Here is a 24,163-nt window from a genome sequence, read left to right as displayed (position 1 = left end):
GAACGACTTTCTTTCATTAGAAATATGCATCACAACATTAAGTTGTTTGAGGAAATCGTTCAAGGTTATTGCCGTTTTATTTTTAAATATTGCATTTTACTTGCAGGTCTGCTGAGCAATTGTTTATGTCAAATGAAACCAGTGCAGAAAATATATGCCAAAGAATAACCAATAGTGGGGGGTGAACTCCATGTTTTTCCCAGTATAAAATTTACATTAAAAAAAACAAAATAACATTTCCTGGTTTTCATATTTTGTTCAAGCAATTCCTTACGGAAGGAATTCTGCCTGACTCTAAAAAATGTGCACACTGCGGCGAAAACATCAATGGCGGATGATCAATTTTAGTGGATAAAACACAAAATATTAAGTTTTTTTAAAAAATCAAGTACGTATTGGTCTTATTTATTTATTAACTTTGTACTGGCTTGGTCGGGTATGAGTCAATGAACCTCCGGTGGCTTCGCACTGTTTTGTGCACATGTGCATAGTTTCACCCCAACCAAACATTTGAAATACATTTCATGTATCCAGGGTTGCACGGATATCATCAGTGATCAAGCGCATGCTGCAAGGAATGCATCTGCATCTTTGGCTTACTATGGGCTTAAAAAGGGAGAACGTCACAACCCCCTTTTCTACCAACAACGCCAGGAACATTTAGTTCCTGGTAATAAAGTTCGTGTGGCTCAGGTGGTTTGCATCTCCCCCACAACTCAAAGTTCCTGGTAATTTATCCAAATGACAATGATGATGTATCAGTGGGAGGTCTTGTGTTACTTTGTTACTCATCACTGACACCCTTTGGCTGTTTAGCATCATTGCAGTTCCAAAATAATACAGTGAACTCTTAAAATATTATGGCGTATCATAGTCGAATTTGAATACATATTGGATAACTTTAAAATATACAGTCATTATTCAAATATGTCAACATAAAAGTCAGAGTGAAAGTGTTGTTGCTTAATTTATGTGTAGGGATTTTGACTCTTCAAACGTTAATTTTGTTTTAAAATTTATTTCGAAACAAAAATTTTATAAAAAAAGTAAAAAGGGGAATGTTGGAAAGTACTAGCAGGCTAAATGTCATTTTGGGCAAAAAAACAAAACAAACGTAAATCATACAATAAATAGCGACTATGATGCCAGGGCCCCTTTAATTCTTTTTGGTATCCAGATTATAATGGAAGCAAAAAGTACCCACGATGAAACTATCTCTAAATGCAAAATGAAAAACTTGTAAACATATTTCACTTGAAGGATTTCTATTCTATCAATGACATGATGTTGCGATGACCCCCAGTGGTCTGCATCAATATGTTCGGGTCCCACAACAGGTGTTCCATCAGACGCACACAATAGCCTTTGTGCGCTAACTTCAGCTCGCTTCCAGAAACGTCTGTGACTATGTCCGGAATGAAATCGGGCATCAGCCGCAGCGTGCTTCCTTTTTAATTGCTCGTTTATCACTGTTGTGCTGCTAAAGGGAGGTTTACATCATAGGACGTAATTTTGTGAAATGCCCCCATGGTCCGGTCCAAGTTGGGGTCGCACGCATTGCTCCGTGTGCGGCATGAGGTTTGACTTGACCAAACCAAATGTGTGTTTGTCTTTTTGTGTCCGACAGACGTCAGTGAATACGATCTCCGTTCTGTGAAAGAGGAGCCAGACTTGACTCACATGAAAAAGGAGGAGGAGGAGGAGGAGATCAACAAGTCACCAGTGAACGGTGTCCCTATCAAGACTGAAGATGAAAACAAGGATGAGAGTGAGGACAACAGAGGGGCGGAGCCGACAAGCAGCAGCTCAAGCAGTCACGTGACAACAGAAGGTGATGAAGACCAATGGGGAGCATCACAAGTACATAATGAGGACACATTATCAGACACTCATGACAATGATGATGATGATGGGCAAGCTAAAGGTGAAAGGGCATGTCACACTGACTCATTCACTTCAAAGCTGTCTTTAAAAGGGCACAGAAAAACACACAGTGGTGAAAAACAGTTTTCTTGCTCGGTTTGTGGCAAAAGCTTCCTGCATAAGTCAACGTTAACAATCCACACAAGAACACACACTGGAGAAAAACCTTTTTCCTGCTCAGTTTGTGGAAAATGCTTCTCTGTAAAGTCAACGTTAACAAGCCACACAAGAACACACAGTGGAGAAAAACCTTTTTCCTGCTCAGTTTGTGGAAAATGCTTCTCTGAAAGGGGAAATTTAACAGAACACACAAGAACACACACTGGAGAAAAACCCTTTTCCTGCTCAGTTTGTGGCAAAAGTTTCTCTGGAAAGTCTAATTTAAGAAAACACACAACAACACATAGTAGAGAAAAACCTTTTTCTTGCTCAGTTTGTGGTAAAAGATTTTCTCTAAAGTCCCGATTCACAGAACATACAACAACACACACTGCAGAACCTCCTTCTTGCTTAGTTTGTGGTAAAAGCTTCTCCCAAAAGGCTCATTTAACAAGCCACACAAGAACACACAGTGGGGAAAAATCTTTTTCCTGCTCAGTTTGTGGCAGAAGCTTCTCTCATAAGTCAACTTTAACAAGGCACACAAGAACTCACAGTGGAGAAAAACCTTTTTCCTGCTCATTTTGTGGAAAATGCTTCTCTCGAAAGTCTGATTTTATAAATCACACAAGAACACACAGTGGAGAAAAACAATTTTCCTGCTCAGTTTGCGGCAAGAGTTTCTCTCAAAAGTCGCATTTAACAAACCACACAAGAACACACAGTGTAGAAAAACTTTTTTCTTGCTCAGTTTGCGGCAAGAGTTTCTCTCAAAAGTCGCATTTAACAAACCACACAAGAACACACAGTGTAGAAAAACTTTTTTCTTGCTCAGTTTGCAGTAAATGCTTCTCTCAAAAGTCTTATTTAGTAAGGCACACAAGAACACACACTGGAGAAAAAGCATTTTCCTGCTCAGTTTGTGGCAAAAGCTTCTCTCAAAAGGCACAACTAACAAGCCACACAAGAACACACACTGGAGAAAAACCTTTTTCCTGCTCAGTGTGTGACAAGAGTTTCTCTCATAAGATAAGTTTAACAAAACACACAACAACACACAGTGGTGAAAAACCTTTTGCTTGCTCAGTTTGCGGAAAAAGTTTCTCTCGAAAGTCTAATTTAGTAAATCACTCCAGAACACACAGTGGTGAAAAACCTTTTTCCTGCTCAGTTTGTGGCAAAAGCTTCCTGCATAAATCAACGTTAACAATCCACACAAGAACACACAGTGGTGAAAAACCTTTTGCTTGCTCGGTTTGTGGAAAATGCTTCTCTGAGAAGTCTCAGGTAACTAGACACACAAGAACACACAGTGGTGAAAAACCTTTTTCCTGCTCAGTTTGTGGTAGACGCTTCTCTGTAAAGTCAACGTTAACATGTCACACAAGAACGCACAGTCGAGAGCAGCCTTTTTCCTGCTCAGTTTGTGGCAAAAGCTTCCTGCATAGATCAACGTTAACAATCCACACAAGAACACACAGTGGTGAAAAACCTTTTTCCTGCTCAGTTTGTGGCAAGAGTTTCTCTCTAAAGACAAATTTAACAATCCACACAAGAACACACAGTGGTGAAAAACCTTTTTCCTGCTCAATTTGCGGAAAAAGTTTCTCTCAAAAGTCACAATTAACAGCGCATTCAAGAAAGCACGTGTAGGAAAACCTTTTTCCTGCTCAGTTTGTGGCAAGAGTTTCTCTCAATATTCACAGTTAACAAGCCACACAAGAACGCACAGTGGAGAAAAGCCATTCAGTTGCAGCGTTTGTGCTAAAAAATTCTCCACTAAACAGAGTGCTGAGAGACACAATTGTGCTGGTGAGAATTGCAGCGATCGTTCAAGCTAAAAAAAAAAAAAGACAAAAAAAACTGAAGGAACTGACTGTTTGCGGTAAGATGGAAATGTGATTTTGAATAAAATATAAATTTAATTTTACAAACTTCTTTTATTGACACTAAGCCAATGTGATCAGTGTCAGAAAAACCAACGTGTCTGATGATGAGTTTTTTTTGTTTTCATATCTAACATTATCAATGAAATTAATTACCCTTGCAGAGAACATTTGTTAACGTTATGCTTTTCAGTTGTCTTTTTCATCGTACTTAATGGAAAAGGTGTGAGAAGAAATGGTGCTTTTGAAATCGGTGCCTTCCACAATCATCAATAAAATCACTTGTTCCACTTGCTCAACTGGCCTTCATTATGCTGTGTAAAAAGGTGAAAAACTGAACTAGAAGTTGAACTATAAAAAGAACCAGACAGAGAAACGCAAATAGTCTCAGTTTCTCTCAACGGCAGTTAAGTTGAATACGTTTGTCAAGTTCATATTTGGGAACTGTCAGAAGTTTCTGCAAAACAACTGGACAAGCCTTCTGACTGTACAACTGAATCTACCAGCCAAAATTGTCTTTGTCACTTGCGAGGACCTCTCAGTGAGAAGGCCCAGAGAAAAGTTTTCCCACTCCTGTGCAGCGTTTTATTGAAGCACAGCAAAGTGTGACCCACGAAATATGTGGTCACAGTTTGGTTCATTTGGGATGGTTGATGTGGTGAAGGGAAATCCATTTTCCAGGTTGATTTGAAACATGTGCGTGTTTCGACAGCGGAGGGCAGTAAAGGAACAGCACAGTACCAGCGATGTGATTGTATCTTCACAACAGGCTGCAGTAAAGTGGCGTTGTCGTAGTTTCTATGAGTTCGCGGTTCTGACAAGATCCGTTGAAAAGGCAACAATGATCTCCGTTCTCATCATTTTTCCTGCATTTGCAGGATTATTATCTGTCAACACGCCTGCCAACCTGGGGCCTGGAACAAAAGCAATTTAAATATGTAAACTCAAAGAATGGAAAAACATGAACACTTTGACTTTATCACACCCGTCCACACGCTTCCTGTTGTTCGAACGGTTTCAGCTTACAAGACAGGTTTGGGTCACACTTCTGTTAAATGCGAGCTAAACGGTTTCCTGTCGAACACGGTTCAAGACGTGCATCTGTTTTTGTGGCTTCCTGGTAAACTGCCAGCATAGTAAAGGATTTGATACATTTGACTATAAAGGATTTTATACGATTGACTACAAGTTAAATGTATTCAGTTTAATGCAATAAAGATATTTACTGACTGGCCTTTAATTCAATGTACACTAAAAGGTCAGGGAAGGCTGTGTGAAATGCATAGGTGGCAGATGTTTTGGACAGGACGAGCCGCATTTCTGAGAACTGGGTGTGCTGACGCAGAAGTTCCAGACATCAAGGCGCTGTTGTGTGAGATTGGTAAAATGGCGACCGCAAAAGCAGAATAACAGATCCAGTGGCTCATTGGCAGTTGAGCACAAACAACTGCCTTGGCGCGCACATGGGAAGAGCCGACATGCCATCCTGCGGGGAAGACAACCAATAAGAGAAAGCTAAAGTTAGTTGCGGATGACACATAGCAAATAGGAGAGTAGTAGGATGTCTTTGCTTTGTTTGTTGAAATGTATAAATGATCCTGGGCAACTCAGGGGGGGGGGGGCACACAACGTGCACCGCCGGAGTAGGAGCTTGAGGAGCTCGCGAGGGGCCGGCACGAGGGGCGGCAGCAGGCGAGGGGCCGGAACCAGAGACTGCAGTTGGCGAGGAGCCGGAACGGGAGACTGCAGCTGTCGAGGAGCTGGAACGGTAGACTGCAGCTGTCGAGGAGTTGGCTCTGGGAGCTGCAGCTGGCGAGGAGACGGCACTGGGGGCTGCAACTGACGAGGAGCCGGCCCGTGGGCCTCATCCCTATCAGTCTGCCGCCATAGGGATTTAGGGGAACGAGGGACAGAGACTACAGGTGCTGATGAACGTGGTCTACAAAATGTGGGTGGAACGGGACAAGGCGCAGAAATTGATAGTGGACAAGGTGAACAAAGTGGCTGTGAAGAATGTGCCTCAGGGTGTGAAAAGCGGGTGTTCCGATGACTGGTGGCAGTTCCTTTACTTGGGCACCGTCGTTGACCACCCCGCGGAGGTCCGGGATAGATGGCCAAACGTGTGCCCGAGTAAAGGTCTGATGGGATAGACTCAAAGGAATCAAAAGAAAAAGGTAACAAAAACTAATAGGGGGTAGGAAACTGACTAGGCCTAACAAAATCTGTGTCGCACTGGGAGTCTAGAAGGTTGTAAATGTATTCAAAATCAGAATCTACAAAAATGTGGGGAGGTGAAATGGCTGGGTGCTGTGAGTCAAAACTAGACGAAGAGGGAGAAACAGGCGTGGAATAAAAAGCACGTGAAGGGTTTGGGGTTGGTCGGCAGGCTGAGGGGGGTACCAGCTAGAGCGGCGACGGCGAACTCGTCGTCGTGTGTGCTTCCTGCTGGGTCCATTGTTGGTTTGTCCTTTCTGTCATGTTGTGGTGGAGGTTGAGTAGGACCCAAACGCAGGGAAGCGAGGAGTGGGAAACTTAAAGGGTATTCATTAAACAAAAATAAAAGGCAAGCCAAGAACTTGGAAAAACTAAAATATCAAAAAGTACAAAACAACAGGCACGAACAAAACACAACAATTTGACAAAACTAATCTTGACGGCGAGACAGGTATGAAACCAGGGACATGAACATCAGACAACTACGACAGCGACAGGGACAAGCGACAATGGACCAACAAGAAATGAAAGCAACAGGACAAAGTAACAAGACAACGAGGAGCGCTTGGACAAGACACGGAGGTTTGGAAAGACCTGATTGGTTAACACAAGGGCTTGGGTAAACGAACACAGGTGGACACAATAGACTTGACGGGACAGAAGACACACAATCAAAAGGACAAAACATGAAACTAAATACTAAACCAAAACCAACCAATACAGAACATGACAATTAATCTGTAATGAACTTGAGAATTGTAATATTGAGACAATTTCTCTCACAATATTATTTTTTTTTAATAATGTAATCTTGCAAATATACCCCCACAATAATTACTACACACATTTTGCAACCATTTAGGCACTGTTTGGGCAAACAGGAAGTAGATTATTTGAGTAGGTTACACCCCCCTGTGGTGTTTTATTTTGGCGGAGACTGGTTCCTGTGCTCCACCTTGTCTGTCTTGTAGGGCTTCACATTTCCGGATGGGCGTGGCTCTTTCCGGAGGCCACACATTCACACGTGCATGCGATCCTCAAATCAACACTGTTTAAGAGCCAGTCAGACCATCATGCAGGTGCCAGACGATTCCCGCTCTCAAAGTGGTACCTCGGCTTACAATACAGTCCTCACTATTAAGTATTTTGAAAATCTACTTCCCTTGTCTTGCCTTTGCTTTCGCCCTCACAGTGCGGACCTCCAGAAGATTCAGGAAGCGCTCCTTTTCCAGCCTCCCTCACTACGCCATTGCAAGGCCGACTCGTCTACCAAAGATCCCTTGGGTCATGTTGGACTTGAGTCACCGTGGAAATGAGAAGTAGTTCGTAAATCAACCTTTAAAAGCCAAACTTACTCCAATGCGTGTTCGTTTTTTTGTACTCAAGAAGAAAAGGGTCAAATAAAGACTCAACAACTGATTAGAGTTCCGATATTTAGTTTCTTCCATTTCTGGAGTTCAGGAAATAGTACAAAGACAGATATCTGGGTGGCTTTTTCTTAATCTCACGAGAAACTGCACTCGGGCGAGTACAGTCACAAAATGCGCACCATCTTTCAACCCAACTTCAGTTTTTATAGGAGTTTTTTATGTCAAGGGTAATGTAGGTTGAATAAGTCATCCTCGCGCCCTCCCACGGCTCGGGTCCACGTCCAAGGGAAGGTCCTCCCCTGGTTAGTCATCGTCTGGATAGTTGATGATGGTCGATTCCCGTCTGGTCCCGTAGACTGGCACGTCAAGGTTGGCCTTCTCCGGCGGACCGTGGCGGGCCGTCTCTCCGTCTCTCTCTCCGCTGGCATTCTTCTGTAATCTTGTCTGTGTGCTTGTGTGTATGTGCATGTGTCGGTGCAGGTGTATGTATATGTCTGTGTGTGTATATGCGTATGTGCATGTGCTCCAATCTCCAATTGTTATGTCTTTCGGAATGTGTTTTTTTATAGCGTCTGTGTGCGTCCTCCAGTGCCCAATTTGATATCTTTGCATCTCTACAGCCAATGTGGAGAATGTGCTTCGTCATCTTTGTCCGTGAAGTGCTGTGACTGTGAGTGCAGGTCATGGAAATGCCACATGTGCAAGTTTCTCTTACTACTGAAGACTTCAATAAAGTTCACACATTTAAACTAAGTACTCTAAATTTAGCATATGAGGATAATATAATAATAGATCAGTAACCATCAGGACTCCAACCGCAGTCATTCTCATGACTGGTGCCTCTAGCTTCATTTGATAACTGCTTCTTGTTTAATCAATGTTTAACATACTCTGTAAATATGAACCTGCTAACTTTAATAATCGACATTCTGTCCCGAATGTGTTTAAAATAATGCCAGTAATCATAATACAATCCTTCACTCATAAATAAATATATTATTCATATATTCTTCATCCTCAAATTGTTCTTTTTTTTCTTCCTTTCCTAATTTTTTTGTTCAACTATGCAGATTTTGTATCCAATATGTGCCATAGTTGTTTGCTTATGGATATTTTGAAATTTATCTTTAGAAAAAAAACTACCATGGCACCATGACGAAGACGAAGACGCAAATGCAGAACTCCGAGTGGTAGCGCTTGCTTATTAAAATAAATAAATAAATAAAACAAACAAAAAACGTTTATAGAAGCATATAGAACTCAAAGGACAATGTTATTGAACCAAACAATGATATTTGAAAACAAAAAAATATTTTGAATTATTACAAAAACAATAAGGGCAGCATATTAGAATGCAGTAGACCCTTCTTTCGACTGTGTTTTTGAGTCTTCCCGGACGTCGCACTGTTGTAAGATGCGATTGGACAGTAAACAGCCAATCAGAATCAGCCCAAGGTTCCGACTCCTGATTGGTTAATAATTGGGGCATAGTTTGCATTGTAAGCGTAAAACTGTGTTTTGTACCTTAGAGGAGAGAGAAGCTGGAAGAGTTGCTCTTTTTGTGGAACCCACGCAGAGAGAGTTTGTTGGAGTTGAGCCACAGAGAAATTGAGAATCATTTAGTTGATGAACCTTAAAAGCCAAATTTACTCCAATGTGTGTTCGTTTTTTGTACTCAAGAAGAATAGGGTCAAATAAAGACTCAACAACAACTGATTAGAGTTTCCATATTTTAGTTTCTTCAATTTCTGGAGTTCAGGAAATAGTACAAAGACAGATTTTTCTTAATCTCACGAGAAACTGTACTCAGACGAGTACAATCGAAAAATGGCGCGCTGATCTCAGCCCAGCCTCACATTTTATAGGAGGTTTTCTATGTCAAAGGTAATGTAGGTTGAATCGGTTGTCCTTGCTCCTACGTTCCACGTCCAAGGCTGACCTTCTCAGGCAGGCGCGTGTCATGTAATGGTGCTAAATTTATATTTGCGACTATGTTGCACCTTTACGGTAACTGAGTGTCACAATTGTCTCGCAGGGGTCTCGCGAGATTGTTCATGCAAGTGGGGAGTTGTTGGAGTGGTATCGCCATTAAAAACGTGTTACTAGACAAGAGCCTCGTTGCCATCATTTACATGGTGTCAGAAGTGAACTCGAAACAATGGCCAAGTTTAATCCCCCGACGGGTTTCCCCTTTGATAAGCCAGGAGAGTGGCCGGACTGGAAGCAGCGATTTGTGAGATTTAGGACCGCCACGAAACTCGACAGAGAAGAGGGCGCGGTGCAGGTGAGCAGCCTGATATACGCCATGGGTAGCGAGTCCGAGAACATCTACAAGTCGTTTACATTCGCCGAAGATGGACACAGAAATGACTTTGACCGAGTACTTGGCAAGTTCGACGACTATTTCGTGCCACGACGGAATGTGATAAATGCTTCCACCAGCGCGCACAGCGGCCGGGCGAGAAGGCGGAGACTTTCATTCGTGCCTTGTACGAGCTCTCGGAACATTGTGACTTCGGCGCGACCCGAGAGGAGAACATTCGCGACAGGATCGTCGTGGGAATATTGGACAAGGAGGTTTCACGTTAACTGCAGATGATAAACGACCTAACGCTGGCGCGGACAATTGAGACGGTCACAGTGTGAGGAGGTAACGTCCCAAATTAGCATGCAAGGAGAAGCAGCTGGGATGGTACATGAGGTGACCAATAAATTTAAAAAGCGCACCAAGCAACACTTCAAGCAGAGGGAGAGCTGTTATGGACAATGTGGAAAATGTGCGAAAGCCAAGCATAATAAGGATGAAATGTGTCCTGCTAAGAAATCTACATGTAACTCGTGCAACAAAGTGGGACATTGGAGCAGAGTGTGTAGGAATAAAAAAGCGGCGGTGAGTGAAGTCACAGAGCAACCGGAGCAACAGCAACCGTATTTCCTTGGGTCAGTGAGAAAAGCAAATGGGACTTCAAAGCAATGGGCCGTGAAGTTGTTGCTGGGATCTACCCCAGCAGAATTTAAAATTGACACAGGGGCAGACGTGAACGTCATCTGCGAACAGACCTATCGCTCGCTCACCCCCAAAACACAACTGCAGCCTGCTGACATTCCACTTGATAGTCCAGGTGGTGAATTGCAGTGCGTAGGTCTGATCCAAAGCACAGTTACCTATCAAGGCAAAACCTACCCTCTCGCAGTTTATGTTATTCGTGGTCGCACGGTGAATAACCTCCTCAGCCGGCCAATGTCTGTGAAAATGAAACTGGTGAGGAGAATAGATGAGTTGGTGACCAACAGAGGCCACATACAAGCATACGGTGAACATGGGACTTTAAAGACTGAACCGGTGCGAATACAATTAAAAGACAACGCTCAACCATATGCCGTACACACAGCGCGACGTGTTCCTCTGTCCATGCTGCAAAAGGTGAAAGAAGAGTTACAGAGGATGGAACAAAATGGCATAATAGAGAGGGTTACACAGCCCACTGACTGGTGTGCACCCATGGTGCCAGTCCTGAAGAAAAGCACAGGAAAAGCCCGCATCTGTGTCGACCTCAAAAGGCTGAATGAGGCTGTTAAACGAGAACGATACATTTTGCCCACAGCTGATGACATCATAGGGAAACTAAGCGGAGCTACAGTCTTTTCTTCCTTGGATGCAGCCAGCGGGTTCTTCCAGATACCCCTCCATCCAAACTGCTGTAGGCTCACTACATTCATCACTCGTTTTGGCCGCTTCAACTTTAAACGTCTCCCGTTTGGAATTACAAGTACACCAGAGATCTTCCAGAGAAAGATGATGGAGACTCGACAGGGCCTTGAAGGGGTTGAGGTCTTCATGGATGACATCCTGGTGTACGGGGCTACTGAGAAGGAGCATGACGACAACTTGGAGAAGGTGATGCAACGCATCCAGACTGCTGGCCTGAAGCTCAACAAAAATAAGTGTTCAATTAAACAGGACCAGCTGCGATTTCTTGGACACCTCATCGACAGGTCTGGCATCCGGCCAGACCCAGAGAAGGTGGAAGCTGTACGGCAGTTGTCGTACAGTTGATTTGAAAGAGCTGAAGAGGATATTGGGAATGGTCAATTACCTAGGAAGGTATATTCCAAACCCCTCAACGGTGGGTCAGCCAATGCATGAGCTCCTGAGGAATGATGCCGTCTGGACTTGGAGTCACGCTCAACAAGCAGCTTTTGAGAACATTAAGGACTTGCTAACAACTGCACCGGTGCTTGCCTACTACAATGTGGGGATGCCAACTGCTGTGTCGGCTGATGCGAGCAGTTATGGACTGGGTGGTGTGTTACTGCAACTCCATGGAGATCACTGGAAACCCGTAGCTTATTGCTCCCGAAGGCTAAGCGATGCAGAATCTCGCTACGCACAGATAGAAAAGGAAGCATTGGCTGGTGTCTGGGCGTGCGAGAAGTTCAACAGATACCTTCACGGACTGGAACAGTTCAAGTTGGTAACTGATCACAAGCCGCTTGTACCTCTCATCAACAATCGAAGCTTGGATAATGTACCCTTGCGTTGCCAGCGTCTTCTCATGAGACTAATGAGATTTAACCCTATCGCAGAATATGGTCCTGGGAAAACCCTGATTGTTGCGGACGCGACGTCACGCAGTCCGCTACCTAACGTAAACACTGTAAACGAAACGCATAGCGACGTGGCCTGTTATGTGGCTAGTGTGGTGGAAGGGGTTGGAATTTAGTTTTAAGTCAATATTAGAATTGAATTTTAAACCAATATAAACTCAAATTAGCAATCTGACTCCAATTTGTGACCTTACCCAACTCTCACTCATCCAACAATATGCGCGCTCGTTCTGCAATAGAAAGGTATCAGGAAGCCGGCATTTTCACGCACGAGTGGATTTATTCCCAATACACAAAACTACTACATGCACCTGGGTCTCGGGTCCCTCTCAATACAACTCTGTACGCCACCAGCAGACGTACTCCTCATCCGAGTTGCCCAGTAATGATTCATACTATACAATATGCAAATGTCACAGAGACAAAGGCATCCTGGCATGATTCTATTGGCTATGTGTATCCTGCAGTTAACTTTAGCTTGCTCTCATTGGTCTTTCTCCCCTGAAGAATCACGTGGTGGCTCCTCCTAGTTGTGCTTGTTTCATCTCGTCTTCGCCCCCTCCTTGCGGCTATCACCATCTGTCCTGAAACATTCCATTCTTGCACCTTCTCGCACCCCCTACTCTGTTCCGTTCCACCAGTCACACGCCCAGCATTCCACAGTCTCACACCCCCCACACAAAGGATGCAGCAACATACCATGAACTATGCCAGGCTCCAACTCTTACATTCCTTTAAAGGGATCCCGGCATCTACAGGCAAGTTGGATGAAATTAGGGTAGCAACAGCCGCTGACCCCGAACTTCAATGTGTTGCAGGGCTAATAGAAAGAGGATGGCCTGAGCACATCAGTAAAGTGCCAGTAGTTGCTAGAGCATATGTTCAAGTTAAATCAGAGCTGTCAGTGCATGATTGCCTAATTCTGAGAGGGTGTAGGATTGTTGTGCCACGATCAATGAGAGGGGAAGTACTTAGAAAGTTCATGAGGGACATCAAGGCCTCATCAAATGTAGACAGAGAGCGGGTTCATCCGTGTGGTGACTTTCATCAGAAATATGCAAGCTCGTGGCATCATGTCAAGTATGCTACGAAATGAGAAGAACTCAACAAAAGGAGCCACTCCTATCCACACCGCTTCCGGAGCGACCTTGGAAGAGAGTAGCCATGGGCATCCGTGAATTTAAACAACATAACTACCTTGTAATCTCGGATTACTACTCAAGGTTTATTGAAATATTACACCTGCCATCTACAACGAGTGCACAAATAATAAAAGTTTGAAAACCGTTTTCGCTAGATTCGGCATTCCAAGTGAGATAGTGAGTGACAATGGTCCCCAGTTTACAAGTGCTGAATTCCAGCAGTTCGCTAAACAGCTCGGCTTCCAACACTACACGTCCAGCCCTCATCATCCAATAGGAAATGGACATGCAGAAAGAGCAGTGCAGACAGCTAAGAGGATCCTGAAGCAGGAGGACCCTGTCATGGCTCTCATGTGTCATCGAGCTACTCCCTGTTCCACGACAGGCTACAGCCCAGCTGAGCTGTGGATGGGGAGAAAAAATAGAACGACACTTCCAACGCTGGAGGAGAACCTCAAACCTAAGTGGCCCAGCAGGACAGATGTGGAGGAGACAGATAAGAAGGAAAAGGCTAAACAGACTCACTACTTCAACCGTCGCCATGGAGCCAGAACTTTGCCTTCTTTACGTCCAGGTGACCAAGTGTTTTCCAAATTGGATCACGAGAAGTCATGGTGTTTGCCAGCTGCGGTTTCATGAGAGAGTACAACACCTAGGTCCTTCATCATCCGGACGCCACAAGGAGCAGAACTGAGGCGGAACCGCCGTCACCTCAAACCTGGGCCAGTTCCCCAGCCAGTCCCAGCGGCATCCGAAGACTACAAGCCGACGGATGTCCATCCTGTCAACACCGGCATAGACGACACCGGTTCTGTATGCCGGAGCGAGTCGACATCCTCGACTTCCCCACCTACTCGGGTGGTGACCCGTTCTGGACGAGTGTGCAAACCAGTCGACAGGCTTGACCTGTGAGACTGAGACTCATGGTCTTTGGGGAGAAAAGGAAAAGAAAAAAAAATGGGAAAAATGGAAAAAGAAAAAAATTCTCATGCTGTTGGGATTTGTTTGATTGATGCATATTTCAGGTTAACTTGATTTCTGAGAGGCATCTTTACTTTTTTGCATTTTGCAGCCCAGTTGGGGAAAATGTGTGCTTGTTTGATGTTATTGAAAATAACACAAATGAGGGGAGATGTCATGTAATGGTGCTAAATTTGTCTTTGCGACTGTGTTGCATCTTTACGGTAAGTGAGTGTCACAATTGTCTCGCAGGGGTCTCGCGAGATTGTTCATGCAAGTGGGGAGTTGTTGGAGTGGTCTCGCCATTAAAACGTGTTACAAGACAAGAGCCTCGTTCCCATCATTTACAATGACAGTGCTCCACGCAGCCAGGAGCCAATCATATCACAGCGGGGTGTGTCCTATTCTTCCGCATGAGTGCAGAGCAGACTGCGGTTTTCTCGAAGGAAATCCTTTCAATGCAACTTTGAAAAACGACGCCATCTTTCATTCGTCTCGTCGAACAAAGAGAAGCACACGAGTTATCCCCAAGCAGAGATCAAGTGCGGATTTGTTGGGATTGGCGTTTGAAAATGTGTGAAAAAACGACACCCAAGTACAAAGAGGAACTTTGTGGAATAAAAGAAGAGAACGAGCAACATCTTCAACTGCTGGACGAGTTAACAACCAGCCTCGTGTTGTGCTACACAAAGCAGGTTTGTACACGTCTTACTCTCATTTGCTTTGTTAAGAACGACTTTCTATCGTTAAAAATATGCATCACAACATTAAGTTGTTTGGGGAAATCGTTCAAGGTTATTGCCGTTTTATTTTTTAATAATGGGGGGGGGGGGGGCTAGCAGAGAGAGGGTGCACAGAGCTGAAGGAAGCAGGACGGCTCTCTGTCTCACTCTCCCGGTCGACCGGTAAAAATGCACAACAATACCTGCTTTTTCCCTGCGGTCAGTCACCTTTATCTGGTGCAGGAAGCTATTTCAGTCAGCAGCAAATTAAGCTCTCCCAAAGGCCTCAGGGCATTTCAACCTGACACCTCATGTTTCAAAACTATGCTTACAGGTTAATAGAAGGTCACACAAACATGGACCTCTTAAACAGGAAAACGTGAGTTCAGTGGTAACAGAGTTGTGTCTATGCTGGCAGTTGAGCAAGAAGCCACAAAAAAACAGATGCACGTCTTGAACCGTGTTTGACAGGAAACCGTTTAGCTCGCATTGAACAGAAGTTTGACCCAAACATGTCTTGTAAGCTGAAACCGTTCGAACAACAGGAAGCGTGTGGACGGGTGTGATCAAGTCAAAGTGTTCATGTTTTTCCATTCTTTATGAGTTTGCATATACAAATTACTTTGCTGTGCTTCAATAAAACGCCGCACAGGAGCGGGAAAGCTTTTCTCTTTGGCGGACTGCTCCTTGCAAGTGACAAAGACAATCTTGGCTGGGTGATTCATTTGTGCAGGCTTGTCTCGTTTTTGCAAAAACTCTGTCTGACATATCTTGTTCAAGCAATTCCTTACGGAAGGAATTCTGCCTGACTCTAAAAAATGTGCACACTGGGGCAAAAACATCAATGGCGGTTGATCAATTTTAGTGAAAAAAAAAACAAAATATGAAGTTTTTAAAAAAAAATCAAGTCCGTATTGGTCTTATTTATTTATGAACGTTGTACTGGCTTCGTCGGGCGAGAATCAAAGAACCTCGGGTGGCCCTGCACTGTTTTGTGCACGTGTGCATCGTTTCACCTCATCCAAACATTTAAAATACATTTAATGCATCCATCCAGGGTTGCACGGATCTCATCAGTGAACAAGCACATACTGCAAGGAATGCATCTGCATCTTTGGCTTACGCTGAAATTAAAAAGGGAGAACGTCAGACCCCCCTTTTCTACCAACAAGCCCAGGAGCATTTAGTTATATCTCTTAATGCAAAATGAAATACTTGTAAACATATTTCACTTGAAGGATTCCTATTTTATCAATGACATAATGTTGCAATGGCCCCCAGTGGTCTGCATCAATATGTTGGGGTCCCACAACAGGTGTTCCATCACACCCACACAATAGCCTGTGTGTGCTAACTTCAGCTCGCTTCCAGAAACGTCTGTGACTATGTCAGGAATGAAATCGGGCATCAGCCGCAACGTGCTTCCTTTTTAAATGCTCGTTTATCACTGTTGTGCTGCTAGAAAATGGAGGTTTACATCGTAGGACGTAATTTTGTGAAATGTCCCCATGGTCCGGTCAAAGTTGGGGTCGCACACATTGCTCCGTGTGCGGCAGGAACAAGTCAAGGTAGCACAGTGGAAACATTATAAGACAAAGTCGCCGCATGAGCTTTGACTTGACCAAACAAAATGTGGATTTGTCTTTTTGTGTCCTGCAGACGCCAGTGAAAACGATCTCCGTTCTGTGAAAGAGGAGCCAGACTTGACTCACATCAAAAAGGAGGAGGAGGAGATCAACAAGTCACCAGTGAACGTTGTCCCTATAAAGACTGAAGATAAAAAAAAGGATGAGAATGAGGACAAAAGAGGGGCGGAGCCTACAAGCAGCAGCTCAAGTCATCACGTGACAACAGAAGTTGATGAAGACCACTGGGGGCCATCACAAGCACAAAATGAGGACACATTATCAGACACTCATGACGATGATGATGATGATGATGGCCAAGCCAAAGGTGAAAGGGCATGTCACACTGACTCATTATCTTCAAAGTTGTCTTTAAAAGGGCACAGAAAAACACACAGTGGTGAAAAACCTTTTTCTTGCTCAGTTTGTGGGAAATGCTTCTCTCGAAAGTTTGATTTAACAATCCACACAAGAATGCACAGTGGAGAAAAACCTTTTTCTTGCTCAGTATGTGACAAAAGCTTCTCTCAAAAGTTTCATTTAACAATCCACACAAGAACGCACAGTGTAGAAAAACCTTTTTCTTGCTCAGTTTGTGGCAAAAGCTTCTTTCAAAAGTTTCATTTAACAGTCCACACAAGAATGCACAGTGGAGAAAAACCTTTTTCTTGCTCAGTATGTGACAAAAGCTTCTCTCGAAAGTCTTATTTAGTAAGGCACACAAGAACGCACAGTGGAGAAAAACCTTTTTCTTGCTCAGTGTGTGCCAAAAGCTTCTCTCAAAAGTTTCATTTAACAATCCACACAAGAATGCACAGTGGAGAAAAACCTTTTTCTTGCTCAGTTTATGGCAAGAGTTTCTCTCAAAAGTCGCATTTAACAACCCACACAAGAACACACAGTGGAGAAAAACCCTTTTCCTGCTTAGTTTGTGGAAAATGCTTCTCTCAAAAGGCAAGGTTAATAGCACACACAAGAACACACAGTGGTGAAAAACCTTTTTCCTGCTCAGTTTGTGGTAGACGCTTCTCCGCAAAGTCAAATTTAACTTGTCACATAAAAACACACACTGGAGAAAAACCTTTTTCTTGCTCAGTTTGTGGTAAAAGCTTCTCTCAAAATTCAAGTTTAACATATCACACAAGAACGTACAGTGGAGAAAAACCTTTTTCCTGCTCATTTTGTGCCAGGAGTTTCTCTCTAAAGTCGCATTTACGAAACCACACAAGAACACACAATGGAGAAAAGCCATTCAGTTGCAGCGTTTGCGCAAAAAAATTCTTCACTAAACGTAGCGCTGAGAGACACGATTGTGCTGGTGAAAATTGCAGCGATCCTTGAAGCTTAAAAAAAGACAACAAAAAACTGAAGGAACTGACTCTTTGTGGTAAGATGTAAATGTGATTTTGAATAAAATATGCTTTTTTATTGACATTTAGCCAATGTGATCAGTGCCAGAAGAACCATTGTGTCTGAGTGATGATGATTTTTTTTGTGTGTTTACATCAAACATCTAAATGAAATTAATTGCCTTTGCCTGGAACAACATTTGTTAATATTATACTTTTCAGTTGTCTTTTTAATCGTACTTAATGGAAAAGGTGTGAGAAGAAACTGTGCTTATGAAATCGTTGCCTTCCACAATCATCAATAAAATCACTTGTTCCACTTGCTCAACTGGCCTTCATTACGCTGTGTGAAAAGGTGAAAAACTGATCGAGAAGTTGAACGATAAAAAGAGCCAGAAGGAGAAACGCGAATAGTCTCAGTTTCTCTCAAAGGTTTTGATTTGTCAGGAGTTGGCAACTTGATGGCGACTGGAGTCAGCGCTTGTTTTCTCGCTGTGTTTGGCTGGCTTGTATATGTATGGTCCATTGAACAAAACTCAAACTCTTCAAATATCCCCTCACATACATTTAATATTTCACTTTCTGCCCAAATACACTTTCTAGGTTGAGCTCTATCAAGCGTTTGGGGTGTGGTGCTAAGCAGAATCTCACGTCGGAAAAACTATCATTTTGTCAAATATACCAAATATTTTTTTTCATGCTTTATTATATTTTTTATACATTGGATTATTTATATAATGAAATAGGGAAATATTAAAATTGGCACCCACTTACAGACCTAATTTAATTAATAAGAAATATAGAAACATTTTATAAATATTGAACACATTGAGAAGAGTTAATTTTGAAATAAATATTGAAATATAAAAAATACTTAAGTATTAAATTAATTCAATAACCCGACCCCGGATGAGCGGCAGACAATGGCTGGATGGATGGAATAATTTAAATTACATACATATTCAAATGAACAAATATGTGAAGAAATATTCAAGTGTGAAATAAAAAGGTTAAAATTAATATTGATATAATTTCACATTAAAATAATTGAATAAATATTGTAGTATTACATAAGCAAGCTTAAATATACATTGAAATATATTTTTTAAAAAAAGTAGTGTATTTTTAAATGGCCTAATTTAGATATGGGAAGTAATTCTCTTTATGAAACTATGAAGGGACTGGAGCTCACAGAAGTGACCAGTCTTGGTTCTGAAGTTCCGATGTAACCAGATACTGCCCTGAGAGAAAATAGGCCTGAGCATTGTTTATGGTGGGGGCAATTCTCTCGCCAGGTCAGTGACCTTCCAGGGTATGGAAGTAATTTAAGGTGCCTTCAGTGAAGTCCTACTTTGTCCTACTTGAATGAATCCACATCAAAATACCATCATTTATGACACCACGGCTGGACAAATAATATCCAGAAACACACTTACGCACCACTGAGTGAGTGTTGGACGATATAGCTTCTCTTGAAAGGTCCGACTTGAAAATGTCCTTGCAAGTGTATCTGCAATTAAATCCACAGGACCGTTTCAAACTTGTCTTTATCTTCGGGTTCATTGAATACCTCGATGGCCTCGGCTCCGGCATTGGTTCGCAAAAGGGCTATTTTTCTTTCGTCCGCTCTGTTTCCGACTCCCACGGCGGCAAGGTAGAGCAGAAATTGTTGCTTGAACTCACGTCCACATTTCCCGTCATTTTCAGCGCTTCTGGTGGCCTTACGGAGTCCATCTCGCGTCAGTCCTTTTCTTGACCCGCGACCTGGTACAGTGGAACCTCGGTTCTCGAACGACTCTGAGGTCGAACAAATCGGAGTTCGAACAACAAAAAAGAGAAATTCTTGCTTCGCAGTTCGAACAAACCTCGGAGTTCGAACGCCGGTACGACGCGTGAGTGCGTCCGCGAGGGTGGGATGCTGAGCGGCGTACGGGTGTAGATCGCTCTCTCGCTCTCTTCGTGACCAACTGTTGTCGCGTGCGGACGTGCTGCGTTTTGCTCTCGCGTTTTATATAGGTGTACGAAGTGTTTTAGCCCCAAATCTTGCCTCCAAAGAAAGTCAGTGCAAGCAGCAAAGGAATGGTTTCGGTGTTCGAACAATTCGCTTTTCGAACAGGGTTCTGGAACGGATTATGGTCGAGAACCGAGGTTCCACTGTACCATGTAATGTTCTGTCTTCTATCTTAAGAAGTCACGCAGGTAACGTGATGCTGCAAGCTTGTTTCTCTTTATTTACTGACTTGCATTCTCGTCTATGTGCAGACACACTTGTTTGTCTGGTAACCAAACACACGTCAGGCAATACTGCCAACTAGTGACTAATGATATAACTGCTATCATTACAGTTACTGTTGGAGTTGGGTCACCATGGAAATGAGAAGTAGTTTGTAAATCAACCTTTAAAAGCCAAACTTACGCCAATGCGTGTTCGGTTTTTGTACTCAAGAAGAAAAGGGTCAAATAAAGATTCAACAACTGATTAGAGTTCCGATATTTAGTTTCTTCCATTTCTGGAGTTCAGGATATAGTACAAAGACAGATATCTGGGTGGCTTTTTCTTAATCTCACGAGAAACTGCACTCGGGCGAGCACAGTCGAAAAATGCGCACCATCTTTCAGCCCAGCTTCAGTTTTTATAGGAGTTTTTTATGTCAAGGGTAATGTAGGTTGAATTGGTTGAATTGGTCGTCCTCGCTCCCTCCCACGGTACGGGTCCACGTCCGAGGGAAGGTCCTCCCCAGGTTAGTCATCGTCTGGATAGTTGATTCCCGTCTGGTCCCCAAGACTGGCACGCCAAGGCTGGCCTTCTCCGGCGGGCAGTCTCTCCGTCTCTCTCCCCGCTGGCATTCCTCTGTAATCTTGTTGGTGTGCATGTGTGTGTGTGTATGTGCACGTGTATGTTCAAGTGTGTATGTGCGTGTGCTCCGATCTCCAATTGTTATGTCTTTCGGAATGTGTTTTTTGCGATAGCGTCTGTGTGAGTCCTCCAGTGCAATGTGGAGAATGTGCTTTGTCGTCTTTGTCCATGAAGTGCTGTGAATGTGAGGGCAGCTCATGGAAATGCTATGAAGGCAAATTTGTTCTCGCGACTGAGAATTTCAATAAAGTTCACACATTTAAACTAAGTACTATAAATTTAGCATCTAAGAATAATATAATAAATCAGTAAACATCAGGCCTACAATCCCAGTCATTCTTGTGACCCGTGCTTCTAATTCAATTTGATAAATGCTTTTTGTTTCATCAATGTTTAAAATATTCAGTGAATATGAACCTGCTAACTTTAATAATCGACATTCTGTCCCGTATGTGTTTAAAATAATGCCAGTAATCGTAATACAATCCTTCAATCCCCGCCGAAAAAATATCTTACCATGAAAATGAAAACGCAACCTGTGGCCACAAAAAATGCATGCGGCAAGAAATATACTATGACCCCACCCCCTAGTGGGGTCGATCCCAATCAAAGTTATATTAGACAACAAAAAGTAACAAATTAACTAGTGCCGTCCCGCAATTAAAATTCTTAACTAAATAATTGCAACACTACCGTCATTAATTGCACTCAATCACCTTTTTAAACTTGTTTGTGAAGCTTGTATCAGTCACTTGAATAAGATATTGTAATTAACGTAGACCCACCAAATTTTATATCTATTTCAATTCCCAGACTGTTGTAAAAGCTTTCTTTGAATATAATCTAGACAGTGGCATCCTCACAGGCATTGCCCCCAGAAACAATTTTCCAACGTATACATTTCGTTGTGCCGATAATCACCACAATCCAGAAGTGTTGGTTCGCAATAATGTCCCAATGATATCCAGCTAATATGGCACAATGTTAGAATTTGGCTTTGCAAGATGGGCAAATTATTCCTGAATTCAAGAAAATGTAGTTCACTGAGTTCAAATATCTAACTGTTTAGAGATTATAAATTAAGCCCTGAGCTAACGCTCCAATTTTGACCGTTCTTTGGCAAATCTTTAAAGCAAGCCAAATGAAATAGTAACCATTTATGATAATAATAAAAAATAAAATAAAAATCCCACAACTAGAATTACGCAGATACCAAATTAAACCATTTTTTACGGGAAGAATAGGTGCTCTCCAAGACGTAGACAGCTCCAAGACCGCTGCAGTCTTCACCTCCTATTGTCACACGAATGCCTCCCTCCACCTCCAGGCTGTGCCAACTCTGATTCTGTCAACTGGGCGAGGGTGTAGAGACAGTAAAACAATTGGGGGAGCTGTGGAGCAGAGCCCAAAATCAGTCGGGCCCCGTGTCCACAAACCCTCCGGCAGAGATGCACACAGAGCTACCTCTCCCGAGTGACCCGTCTCGTGAAATTTTGAAATTAAGTCACGTTCCCAAAACCGAAGAATTTGTAGTGGGTGCTGAAGTACGATACCCTGTTAGTGACGCGGAGTATTCAACATTCGTAATAGACGTCTGAACCCAGCCAACCGCCTCTACACACCGCTTTACCATGGGGCCTAGATCTTTAGTATGAAGACGCGCATCAATAGTCAATGTGATTTGTGGCTCAGCGAAAGTAAATAATTCATACCATTTCTGCTGCTCAGGGACAAGGCACGCATGCGAGGCAACGCCGGTAGACATAGCACATATATAATCCTAATGCAAGATGAACTCCTGACTAAATTTGGATGAATGCATTTTGATAAACCAAATCATGTGTGCAGTGTACAATGTACTGGGTCAATTGGTGAATGGGTGGAGGTTGGATCAGGAACAGGGCATACCCACCGCGGGAGGATGGAGAACCAGGTTTCAGAGCTGCCCTCAGATGTTTCAGTTCAGCCAGTGGAATGGAGGAGAGCACCACATATGCTCCGCGGCCCCCTGTCATGGAATGGGGTACCAGCGGGTTGGTGTCAAGAGTGCATTGGGAGTGGGTAACGGTGGCGCCCCCTGCGCTGGTTGAGCTCTGGGCGACAGGAATGGCACCGGACCAGAGGATGGCACATTCCAGAAAGTGGCTCGGTATGGACTGCTCATCACCCAGTGACCCCGCAGCAAGAGCACACCCCACTCACAACCCCCGTCTATAACCACCCCTACCTCTGTTCCCCTCGTTGACCGGCCGGGTACGGACAGCCAGTCTGCTGTGGTGCCGCGTCACCCAAACCTTGCCTAGGAGCAGCAGAAGCGGAAGGCGCAGGTGCAACCTGAACATGCAAGTACAACAATTTTTAGTAACACTCCTTAATCCAATCCCACATTTTTCTTTTCTGATGTTGTGCAAAATGATGTAAAAAAATGTGTTCTCCTGAGACTGATTAGCATTTTTTCATTGATGGACTGTTTCACATGATGTCCGTAACCGGAAGGACACGCCCTAAGGACGGCCAACTGGAACAGCTGCGTAATGACGACATTAATGGATGGGTCACTGCCGGAAGTCTCACTCCATTCACGTCTCGCCCTGGCCACATAGACCAGGCCTGTCTCCTCCGCTCCCCACCTGAAAGATACAGCAACATCGGCCCCAAAGGGGCCAGAAATATCTGATGCACGGCACGACCAATCTCACCTGAGGTGTCCCCATTCAGCCGGTGACCATCATGGTGGTCAGCAGGTCTGGCCTCGGCCTCAAGTAAGGACAGTTCCTGACAAGTACATTTTGTCCCGCATGTAACTCTGTAATCCCCTCTACGAAGAACCTACCCTTGCGTTAAGTGAGTAATTTTCAGAAAAACAGCGCCACCGCCCCCTTAACTGAAATTAACCTCAAGTATCACCGCTGTGGTGCCGTATATTATGGAAAAGTCTCAACAATACAACAAAATCTTGCCCTATCCTGTACTGGGTGTGTGTTATCTAGTCGCGCATCCAATGTGAATAATAATAACTTCTGTGGAGCACATGAGCAGGCTAAAGCAACAACTATATCTTAATCTGTTTTCATGGAACCTAACTTAGAATATCTTATTTCTCCCTCCTTGTTGAGGTGAAACTCCGGGATGGGCGTGATGAGACGCTATTTAAAGCGTTCTCCGGCCTTCTGGTCACACAGGTCACATGTCACCTCAAACCTGTGGAGCGAACTGGAGGAGTGGCACTTGCAAGCAAGAAGGGGTAAATTACCTCGAAAGGATAATGTAATCATGGCAGTCATGAGCTAAACACAGAGCAAAGGGTAGACTGCTAGGAGCCACCAGCATGACTTTTGTTGTCCCGGCATGAAAGTCCATTGTTTCAGAGGTGTCTCGTTCACACCTCCTGTGTTGCAGCCGTGATCC

The 24,163-nt window shown here is 43.5% G+C and overlaps 2 protein-coding genes across 2 annotated transcripts in view; one reads left to right on the top strand and one right to left on the bottom strand.

The window, feature by feature from the left end:
• The window catches only part of LOC148342186 (uncharacterized), a 334,990-nt gene that overhangs the window by 80,266 nt on the left and 230,561 nt on the right, over positions 1–24,163 (bottom strand). The gene's annotated exons all lie outside the window — the stretch shown is intronic.
• LOC148342192 (uncharacterized) overlaps positions 16,831–24,163 on the top strand; it is a 100,553-nt gene continuing 93,220 nt past the window's right edge. Inside the window, exon 1 of the mRNA XM_088285227.1 lies at positions 16,831–16,877. The gene's annotated coding sequence lies outside the window, so the exon portion shown is untranslated. The remainder of the gene's footprint in view (positions 16,878–24,163) is intronic.

The sequence above is a fragment of the Idiotropiscis lumnitzeri genome, chromosome 2, assembly GCF_059441095.1.
Source record: "Idiotropiscis lumnitzeri isolate Australia: NSW breed Sydney's pygmy pipehorse chromosome 2, RoL_Ilum_1.0, whole genome shotgun sequence".
NCBI lineage: Eukaryota > Metazoa > Chordata > Actinopteri > Syngnathiformes > Syngnathidae > Idiotropiscis > Idiotropiscis lumnitzeri.
This window is presented reverse-complemented; position numbering and strand designations above follow the sequence as displayed.